Below are 11,029 nucleotides of genomic sequence, written 5' to 3' on the forward strand. Positions count from 1 at the left end.
ATAGGTTAGGGGCAGTGACACCCCATCTGGCACACAGCCCTTGCTCATGCTTCCCCAGTTCAAGCTAAGTGCTGGCAGGAGAATATGTGTGCGGGTTAATAGTGGTGCTGAAACAGCAGTGGCTTTTCAGAGCACTCCAGAGCTGACTCATGCGGCAGAGCTGAGCCAGAGCTGAGTGGGGGATAGAAATCAGGGCCCTGAGAAGCTTCTCTGTCAATTATCTGTTTTGTGCACCATCTTCTCCTTCTGCCTGGTGGCAATGAGAAGAATTCATAAATGATGGTAATAAATGTGAGATGACAGCTAATCTTAATTGATCAAAGCTTCCCTCAAAAGCCCACGTTGTGCTGGATGTAAAATGCTCTAAATGTGAAAATACAAGCCAGAAGTTACACTGGTGGCTATACCTTGGTGGGTTACTTACTTTCTCTCCACCTAGCATGCACCACAGGCTGTCATTTTTCCAAGAAAACATTTTTCCTCCCAGGAAACAAGTGTTGATAGAAGAGTGCCCCTTATGTCCCATCAACTCCAGCATGTTTATCTGTGAAAACTGGCATGGGATGCCCCAGGACTCTTCGGGACTGGGGGAGAAAAGGGCCTGATACACCCCCTGATATTCCCTTCAGGACAGGCAGGCAGTGCTTGGTGCACTTCCAGCAGACCTTTCCTCACATGGGACAATGTTTGAAAGCTCCAATATTTTCAGTGCACCTGGCAGCAAGGGCTGTGGTGGCTGCTCCCGCTCCTGCCTTGGGCTTGTGGCACCATCTCACTCCCAGATTTCTTGGCACAGTGGGCAGTGCCCTGGACACTGGGCTGGGACTTGTAAAGGGTGAAGGACAAAGAAGAGGGGAAGGTGAGGAAGAAAACCTGAAGACAAGAGTCTTTTTCCAGTCCTGCCGGGTTGCACCTACTTGGGGTTTCTTTCCCCTCTCCCCAGCTTGGGTAGGTCCCTCCCCACCTCCAGCCCCACCTACCATTCCAGCTTGACTGGGCTCCTGCTGTGGCACTTTTGTGAGAGCATCCCAGAGACTTCTAAATCTCCTCCTGTCCTGGCAGAATGACTTGCAGCTTTTCTGAAAACTGGCAGGCAGCCTCAGTGCTTCACCATGGGAAGAGGGTTAACCCCTTCCCTCCTTTTCTCCTTCTCTCCCCTTCCTTCCTTTTCTCCTTCTCTCCCCTTCCCACCATCACCCCAGCCCAGTGTGCTGTCCTGCTGGTTTGGTTGGAAGATGGCTGTGAGGAACAAGAGGGGAGGGAAAGATCTATTTTTAAGAGCATTTAGCCCTCACAGCCCTGTGGCTCACAGTAATGGGAATGCAGCTTTGCACCTACAGCCTGAGGTTTCCTCTCTCTGAGGCCAGGAGATAAAATCAGTTGCACGTGGATTTTGAAAGAAACAGTTATTGAGGATTTGAGGGTTGGTTGGTTGGTTGGAAGAGGTGAAACATTTAGAAGCAGGAAGAAAAGATTTATCCTTCAGGTGCTGCAGGGAGGAGACAGCAGCAGCTTGAAGGGCTCCCAGCCCTGAAAACATACTTGAAAGTTTTTCTAGTTTCTAGCCTTGCATAAGAGCAACTTGAAGCAAGTGCACAGTGGGCACCAGGGACTTCACCCTTCTCTTCTTTCGTTCCTCCCCTACCCTGCCTCCAGAGGCAGGTTCCCCCACAGGGGGTTCAATACACTGCAGACACACAAACAGCTGTCTACTTGCATCTCTGCTTTACACCCAGTTAATGTGGAAACTGGGGGGCTGCCTCCCTCTGCCCCTGGGTTCCTCTACACCCTTCACCTTAACAGGATACCGCTGGCCCACTGCCACAGTTTGGGTAGGAATAATCACCCTTCACCCCTGGCAGAGGCTCGATGGGACAGCCAGGGGACATGTAGTGGCAGTGGTAAAGGTAAAAGCAGCAAAGCGGTCCAGCCCAGTAAGTCAAGCTTTAAACTTTTTCCTTCTTCTTTTGCAGACATGATTCCCACTGCTGCTGTGTCAAGACTTCAGATTACTGGGAGATAAATTTAGAATAGGACTGAAAAGTAATTTAGAGACCTAAAAATAGCCTGCGAGGCTGTCTATCTGGTGACTGTAAAACCAGAAGCGAGGAGAAAGAAGAAAAAATTACTTGGGTGGCAGGGAATAGGAATAAACAACTATTAGAGGGGTCAGCCATGGCAGAGAAATCTCAGGCACCTGTGTGCCTGATGGCTGGGATCAGGTGCCATCCAGCAAGCTATCTTAACTTGTCCCTCCACACACTCATAAAATATGGCCAGCTAAAGGTGGAAGCATGGCAGCCCCAGGAGGTATGAGTAGGGGACAGTGGGGGCTACAGATGTTTCCCGCATGCTGAACATGAGTTGTGGAGAGGAGATAAATGTCAGCACTGCCAGCTAAGCCTCATCTCGTATCGTACCTCGCTTTTATGACCTCTTCTTTTTAATATCCTGTTGACAGAAACAGTACACATGTGCTGGGGGGATCTGCCAAGCAGATGAGTGTCTTCGAGCATCTCAGCCTAAAAGATGCTCAAATGTCTTCTTTGGACAGAAATTCAGCATTGCAGCAAGTGCTAGGCTTCCAGATTGCTCTTGTCCCAATCTTGGCTCCCTCAGGGGCAACAGAGGCACAGGATGTAGCCACAGTGTCTGGGTTGGTTTGGTGTTGGCAGACAAGAGAGAGCAGGGATTGCAGCAGGACAGGGACACGATGTTACTGGCTCTGAAATGGTTAGCGCTGATGGGATTCCACAGACATCTCCCATGTGATCTTTATGAAAGCTACCTGGGCACTAGAATGTTTTTGTTTAGCTAGAGCTGGCTTGCATGGTGACAAATATAGGTGCTGGGTATACAAAACATGGCTTCATGTGTGATGACACTGCTAGCCACCATGAATCTGTGCATTAAAAGCGCTCCTGGCTGCAGCAATGTCACTTCTTCCCATCATAAGAAATGATGTTGCTTTAGCCTGAGGTATTTCTCTTTCCCCACTCAGCACAACTCCCTCTTCCTAGATGGTGTCATTAGATGTCTAGCAGCACATTGGAGTGAGAAGGCAGATAGCAAGAGCCTCTCCTTTGCTTAGACCTGTGTGACCTGCTGACTGATGCTCAGCACTTGGTGGCATTTCAGTTTTCCCCTTTGAATCATGAATCACTTCCTTTTTCTGTAAGAGGCAATTTTGGAGCAGACACATCAGCTCTCATGCAGTCTGTCACCAGCTCCCACCTCTGATCAGAAGAATAGGTGCAGAGGAGGGTGTGGGCATGAGCAGTGGAATTGTCTCTTATCACACCATCAGCATATGGACAGGGAAGGCAGGTGTCCAGCAGCCACATCCAGCAGCACAACACCCACAGGGGCTTGGTAATAATCCCCAAAACTGTGGGGTGAGCTGCCATCCTCACAGGTTTCACAGTATCACAGTATCACAGTATAACTAAGGTTGGAAGAGGCCTCGAGGATAATCAAATCCAACCTGTCTCCACAGACCTCATGACTGGTTTGTCCCAGCACCCTTTGGTATCCTGGCCAGCCTTATTCTCCTATCAAGGTATGGCCAAACCCTGTTTCCCACCACAGGCTGGTCACCACCTTCACCTTGTCCCAGCTCCTACTACCACCAACTCCATCAGCAATGCCTGCTGAACTGTCCCTTCCCCTCAGTAGAAGCTGTTACATGCCTACTTGCCTCAGCAAGGGGCTGGCTTGGCTGGGAATGGCCAGAGGGGAACTTCCTACTCCCCTGTCCCCACTTATCAATACCCGATGCTACTCAGGTGCCTTGCTCAGAAAAATCCCCATCCTTCTAATTAACATGTAGCTCAGACAACTCATTTCTGTTACTTTGGGGACAACCTGTTTTTGCGGAGTGCACACAGCCTTTGGCTGCTTTGCCCCCTCCCTGGGGCAGCAGACTTTGGGTGTTGGGTTCTCACAGCCACACAGGTGATCCCTCCCTCAGGGACAGTGGTGTGTGTCCCTGTCAGAGATGCACAAACCTCAGCCAACCCTTCCTGTGTCATCAGTCCTCGCAGTGACAGGCAGTGGCAGCATGCTACAACGGAGGCTGGGGATACCCTTGTACTCCACCCAAGCTGCCTGTACCAGTTACAGCACCTACAAATGAATGGTTCAATATTATCTCGCTAATGAATCCTGCTTGCTTTGCACAGTGTTGTTCCCTTCACATTCCCTTTTTGTCAGGCCCATGCAAGCACACAGGGGCCCCCACAAAACGTTCTGTGGAGACCAGGCTAAGCCGCAGTACAGCTGCCACTGATTTTGCTGCATCTCCCGGAGCAAGCAGGGTGTACAGAGGTTAACACAGGCTGGGGGATCCCAGCTGCCCCTGGGGACTTGCTGGTGACAGACTCCTTGGAAAAAAGGGCGTTTCTCCCCGCCCTCGCCAGCCACAGGGGGCAGCAGCCTTCGTTCTCAGGGGTTGGCAAGCTCAAAGCTTCTGTTGCCATAGGCAGGCCGTGCCCCAGTGCATACTTCTGCACTGCTTACCTGCTGGTGCTTGCAGATCAAGTAGCTAATGTCTAAGCAGTCCCATTTAAACCCACAATCAAATTACAGGAACAAAATTAGAAGCCAGACTGGAGCCACTTTAAAAGTTATCCCTTATTTAATAATTCCGTTGCAGATATTTTTCCTCTTATCAACATTTATTCTCATTCCGGGGGCAGGCTGTAACAACAGAGGAGGTTCATTTGTGCTTCCCCCTCCTCTTTCCAATGTCTAGTTTTTCTTCGTGGGTTTCATTTCTGCCTTGTGAGAAGGCATTAGGATAAATAAAACAACGATGCAGCACTGCAGAGTCCCTCTGTGTGGCCAGCAGGGATATGGTCGTGGTAGGGATGCACAGCCCCAGCTGGGAGCTAGATCACACTGAAGGAGACAGGGAAAATGCTTCTGTAATCGTTTGTCTAGTAATTAAAGACGTGACTCTAAGAGGGTTTGGATTCATTCAAGATAGCACCAGGGGAAATGTCAGCTCAGCTTCTCATTAACCCTTTAGCATTTAAGTAAAAACTATTTTTAGATCCCTTTTGGAAACAAATCTGTACTCATTCTACGGTAGGCAAACACTGTTGTGTGGTTACTCATTGTTGTCCCCCAAACTACTGCTGAAATCTGCCAGTATTTAAAAATTATAAAATCGTTTATGCAACATTCTGGTGACAAAGTGCCTCTGTGGCACACTTGAAATCTTTTTTTCTATGAATGTGGCATGACCCTAATTCACGGGTGGGCATTTGATGTCAGGAACCACAGCAGGTGCCATACACCCTTGAAGCTGCTTCAAGGTGAGACATGAAGTCCCAGAATGGCCTGATCCTGCCTGTGCAGAAGAGAAAATTACCCACCAGCACGGGGCTGAAGCATGGCAGATCTCCAGGAGGAGAGGATTTGTGTTCAGAATGAGGTATTCCCAACTGCTGTATGCCAGGTTCCCTGCAGGGCACAGAGAGGGGATGAAAACTGGGTAGGAGTCAGTGTTGGGAATAAGCCACCTGGCAGGTTTTCTCCTCAACTTTCTCTGTGCCATACCTACACCCACAATTACTGTGTAAAGTTTTGTGTAGAAACAGCCAAGTATTCCTGACGGCTCCAGCTGCGAGCAGGCTAACTGCCAGTGGATTGCTCGCACAGGTACGTTTAAGATGCCCAAGAGGCTTAAAAGTTTCATCCTGCAGATTGGGCAGCTGGATGCAGGGAATTAAATGGTGACAGCAGCACAGTGCTCAGGCCCTGCAAGCCTGGAAACAAGACAGAGCCAAGGGCTGGATGAAGCTCACCATCCCACTGTTCTTAGGAGGCATCATGTGCTGGTCCATGCCTGACTCCATTACCAGAGTCTTCCTTCCACCCACACACCCTTGCTAAGCAGAGTGTTTTGTAGAATGGTTGTTTTCCTTAACCCTGTACCTATCAAAGCATCTACTGGGGGTACTCATGAGGCAAAACTGACCACCAGTGCCTGGTCAAACACAAGCGTTCAGCTTCCACGTGGACAAGCTGAGAGACAGGAATCCTGTTCCTGGCAGGGGCTGAGGAGAACATGAACCTTGGGTAAATGTGAGCAATAATCCCCTTTTCAGAGGGGATCTATCTGGGGGATTTGCATCCACTGAGCTGTTTAGCCTCCATTTTAGGTTCAAGCACTGAGTGAATGCAACTGTCTTTAAATAAAGTCAAAGCAGAAAGGCTGCTGGGTATCAGGCAAGCATTTAAATATCACGAAGATACAAAGGAAGTGATAGCCTCATCTTGCTCCACACACAGCTCTAGCCATTTACATATCAAGAGGGGGAGTTCAAGAGTGCAGAAACAGACCTGTAAATACACAGAGATGCAGCTTTTACAGTAGCTCATTTTCAAAGCACATCTACTTCTTAGCATATATTTAGGGTCACACTCCACCTCACAGCTTCACAGTTTCACCTTGCTAGTTTCCTCTTACAAGTGAAGCATGAACCACAAGTAAACAGCTAACTTTCAGTGTTCTCACCTCCTTCATTTTGCTAAGTGCTTTTGCAAATTATGTACCATCCAAAAATGTCTGAATTTCAGCACAGACATCCCTGCTACTTGTGTCACTCACTTTGAAAATACGTGCAACAAATATTTCTGTATTTTTATGGCTTTGCATTCTACTGACCATGCCCAAATCTTAAGGCAGAGTATTCCTGTGATGAAAACAGAATGAGGCAAACTGGAATGGAGCCAAGATCCTCCACTCCTGTTGTAAAATAGATATTCATGATCTTTAGTGACAATTGCTGTTGTACATCTTGATTTTTCATCTTACCTCAGGTAGCCCACTGTTCCCTCTATCTCATGCACTGCCATCAGCTAATGTTTGACTTGGGGGAATATAGTTTCTCATGTTTTCCCAAGCCCTGCAGGAAACAGCCATTCTTTAAATTTTTCCATCCAAGTACCAGTTTGAGGCAACCACATTTGGCTTGTGAAATAGCACTTGCATTCAGAAGACAAGCTTCCGTCAAACCAGGGGTACCAAAACTTTACAGTGCCCCACACAGTGCAGATCCAAGCTCTCCAGCCAGACTTCCCTCTAGCTGGTGCTGCAGGCATCCTCCATACTTGGTACACTGTGATATTGTGGAGCAGCCTTAATTAGACCAATTAAAACTGAAGGGATCTTGGAGGTAGAAATGCTATCTTGCTGTCTGGTACCCGCACCCAGATAGAAAGCCATTGTTAAGAGAAAGATGCAGTGTTTTACAAAGGCAATGAAGAATTAACTATACCAGAAGATACTTCAGTTTACAGCTTCACTGGATTACAGATGGTGGCAGCCTGGGGCTTTCTCATCTCCTTGCAGGTGCTCCCTTGGCAGCAGACTTCTGCTCTAGCCCAGAACTTCACTAACCTTGATGGTTTCTTCTCTCCTTGTTTGCCAGCCCTCCCTTTCTCCATACCCTAGGGCCCCTGAACCTTTCTCTCAGCATTTTCCTTATCCTCACCAAGAGCTGAACCAGTCTTGAAGTAAACACCTTGCCCCATTCTTCAGGTGCATTTTGCTGTTTTCAGCTGCCTCATTCCTTCTTGGCTTAGTGGTGTGGTACATGCAGTCATTCTGGTTACATGCCTCTGCTCTACCAACTGGTTCATCCATCACCTGCCCAAACCCCTGAAGTTTCCATCCCTTTTCATCTATTACCACTAACACCAGAAAGCAGTTACTGCACACACTTGCGTCCTGCTTTGCTCTCACCAGGCCCCACTAAACATCTCTCTCTCTCCAGTTACCTTTACTGACTCACTCCTGGACAATTTTCATTTGGATTTTCTACCAAAAAATGATTCCCAGGAGAAAGTTTCTGGCAACTGTGGTGCAGTGCCATGCTTAAACATTGCAAGATAGGCTGATGGTGAACTGTCCAGTGTAAAAGAACCCAACCAAATGACACGGTGGAGGACCCTCAAGAAATCATTCATCTAAACAGTAGTTAACCATCAGCCATAAGCTTCCAGAGGCCTGCATTTTAATGAACACTAGCAAAACAGGCATTCCTGAATATGTCTGCCCATACATTGATTCCAGATAGTTTTAGTGTATTTAACCTTGTCTTGATCAAAAAGCTGCTTAACTGTGACCTGGAAGGGATGGGTGCTTGAGAAGCCACAATGGACTGCAGAGAGCATTTCAGAGAGAGACTGTTACATCAGCACAAACAGTTGTGGCAACCTTAAAAAAAAGACAAAGGTTTAAAAAGAAACCAGATCACATCATTTTTTCCTGTTTGGACCCTTCTAAGCTCAATGCCTATGACTTCACATTCTCCATCTCCATTTCACAATCAAATACAAACAAGGACTTTCTCATGATGGTTGTGAATGCTTTATTACAGTCATCAATAAATTACTTCTCTGAAAATCAGTTTTTCAGAACTAAAATTTAATCTGGTAGGGTTCAGTAAGTAACAAGACAAAAACTCAGCCATGCAAACAAAGTATTACTAAGTTACTTTAATCAAATTTTATCACAACAGCCTCAGGAAGAAGAGCATGTCCTGGAGATTCAGTTAATCTTGCATATTTATTAATGTTTTGGATTCTTTTTATGTCCTAGGCCTCTGGTACACTGCTGTCTTCATTTTGACACTAGAACAGATCTTTGGGTGTCATCATGCCTACAATTCTTGTCTTAATTTATAGTGCTGTAACAAAAATAGCACTGCCAGTGTTCAGTGCTCATGGTGGTACATTCCAGCAACCAGTCATCACACTGAAACAGAGCCTTTGGAGAAACAGAGCCTATTACTAGAGTAATAGGTCACAAAAGGTCGACTTCCCAAGTCTTTTCAGTATGTGACATTCATTTTTTGTCCAGTACCTCTACCATGTTTATTAAAATAACTTTATTGGGTTATGTTGCATGCAACAGGATATTCAGAATTCCATCTTGACCTTCACAGCAGTATCTGATACTGCCTGGAAGACAATCAACACACAGTTTCTTAGTACATACAATCAGCATTCTGAGCCTGCAGTTACTTGTTGGCAAATGTTTACCAGTTCAGTAAAATACAAGAAAACCTGAGAACGTTGAGATGCCTGAAAACAAGCATTAACATATTTTTAATGTCTTCTGGATAGTTTAGCTTAACTTACAGATTTCTTTTGATTTCCAGGTCTTAAACACACATCATTATTACAACAGCAATAGAATGTCTTAACATTAATCAAATATAACATTTAAGATTATTTTTATTGTGCAAAATGTAAGCAAAAAGCCTTATTAGTACAATAAACTCAAAAAGCAAAGGATATTTAAAACAATATTCACATTCAGTGTGCAATTTATATCCCTGCTTCCATCTTTTGATGTGGAATTCAGAATTCCCATCGGCAAGTGCTATCTGCAAATATCAACAGTTTGCTTCACCTTTTGTATTTGGAGGAGGAAACTCAGAATGTATTTTTGCATTAGGTTTTTACACACAACTAGAACAGCTGTTTACGTTGGTAAATACAAATTAAAGGCCCTGAAAAAGCATGAAAAAATACATACTGAAGGCGTCCACCCAAGTGGTGGCATGACTGACAGTTTTATATTAAAAACTGTAATTGATACTGTGATTATCCACATCAGCAATTAACTCAAAATTTTGTTTAAAAATTCTGGCATCAGCTAATTGAAAAAAATAATCTAATTCAATAGTTGACTTTCATTAAAGTGCTACCAGTCAAGACAGTCAGAAAGACTGTTTGATGCTTACATAGCACGATACACACAAATATCTCTTTCAGAAAGAAAGGGATCATGTTCAGCTGGGAACATAAATCAGAGTATTTTATGAATATTTTGGTTGTCTTTATCTTTCACATCATAAAAATATGTGCAACAATTTCTTGAGAAAAAAAAAAGCACAGAATTCCACTTGAGCTTTAAGAAGGTGCTATCATTAATTCCAATTCTTTGTGTATACAACTATCAAGAACTCTTCAGCAGTCCATTTAATATTAAAAAGCAGATCAATAGTTTTATGTAAACTTGTTAAAAAAACAAACCACCACATAATTTGGCTTTAAAGTGACACAGTCTTCTGCTTAATATAATTTACTAGGCATGTGAAGATCTAATAGCGAACTACAACTTAAATAAAAGAAGAGACTGGATTATGTCTGAGATTGAGATCATATGATTTGGAGGTTCCTTATGTAAGCACATATAGAATATTTCAATTTGTTACAGTGATATTCTTCATTCCAGTAATAATCCTTCCTATGAAGAATCTTAAGTAAAACACACTGACCGGTAGCTCCCAACCAGAGAACATCAATGTTCTCCCTCTGCTTCTCCTCTGCCCCGAACCAGACTAGGTTTTCTACCCAAAGAAACAGGGTGTCATGCTTACTCTCCACACAGTCTTTCCTCAGCCCTAATCAAATCCTGTCAACTTACCTACCATTGTTAGGTTTAACCTAGTAATGTATCTTGCAGTAAAGTGTTAAAAACAGATGGAGTAACTAACAAGCCATCTTCTGTATTTTAAATCACTGAAATCTACATATTAAATATTTATAGGAGCATGTGTGCTGGTGACATCATAAACTCTTACAAACTGAGCCTTCTGTAAACGTTGCACAGTTGGAAAAAGATCCTTGAGATAAATGCAAATAAAATCCAAGAGCAGGAAGAGAGATTTCCTAATATTGAGCCCAAATTCCTTACAAAATAACACACATTGTACTGATGGACACTGCTCACTATTTTGGCCCTGTCTCTCTCCTAGAATCAGCTTCATAAGCTGTTACCACTCCAATTGAAAAAAAAAAGAAAAAAAGACCAAAACCAAAAAGAGAGACCTTCTTAAAATATTGGATATGGAGTTCTGGATTCCAAAAATAAAAATGTATAAGCAATTTCATATTCTTGCTATGAAACAACAACTAAAAAAATATGGATGCTTACACTGAGACCAAACTGCATTTTATACATCGTATCAACAGAGTTCTCTCTGTTAGTGGAGAATTCAACATCTTT

The sequence above is a fragment of the Dryobates pubescens genome, chromosome 4 (assembly GCF_014839835.1).
Source record: "Dryobates pubescens isolate bDryPub1 chromosome 4, bDryPub1.pri, whole genome shotgun sequence".
Taxonomy (NCBI): Eukaryota; Metazoa; Chordata; class Aves; order Piciformes; family Picidae; genus Dryobates; species Dryobates pubescens.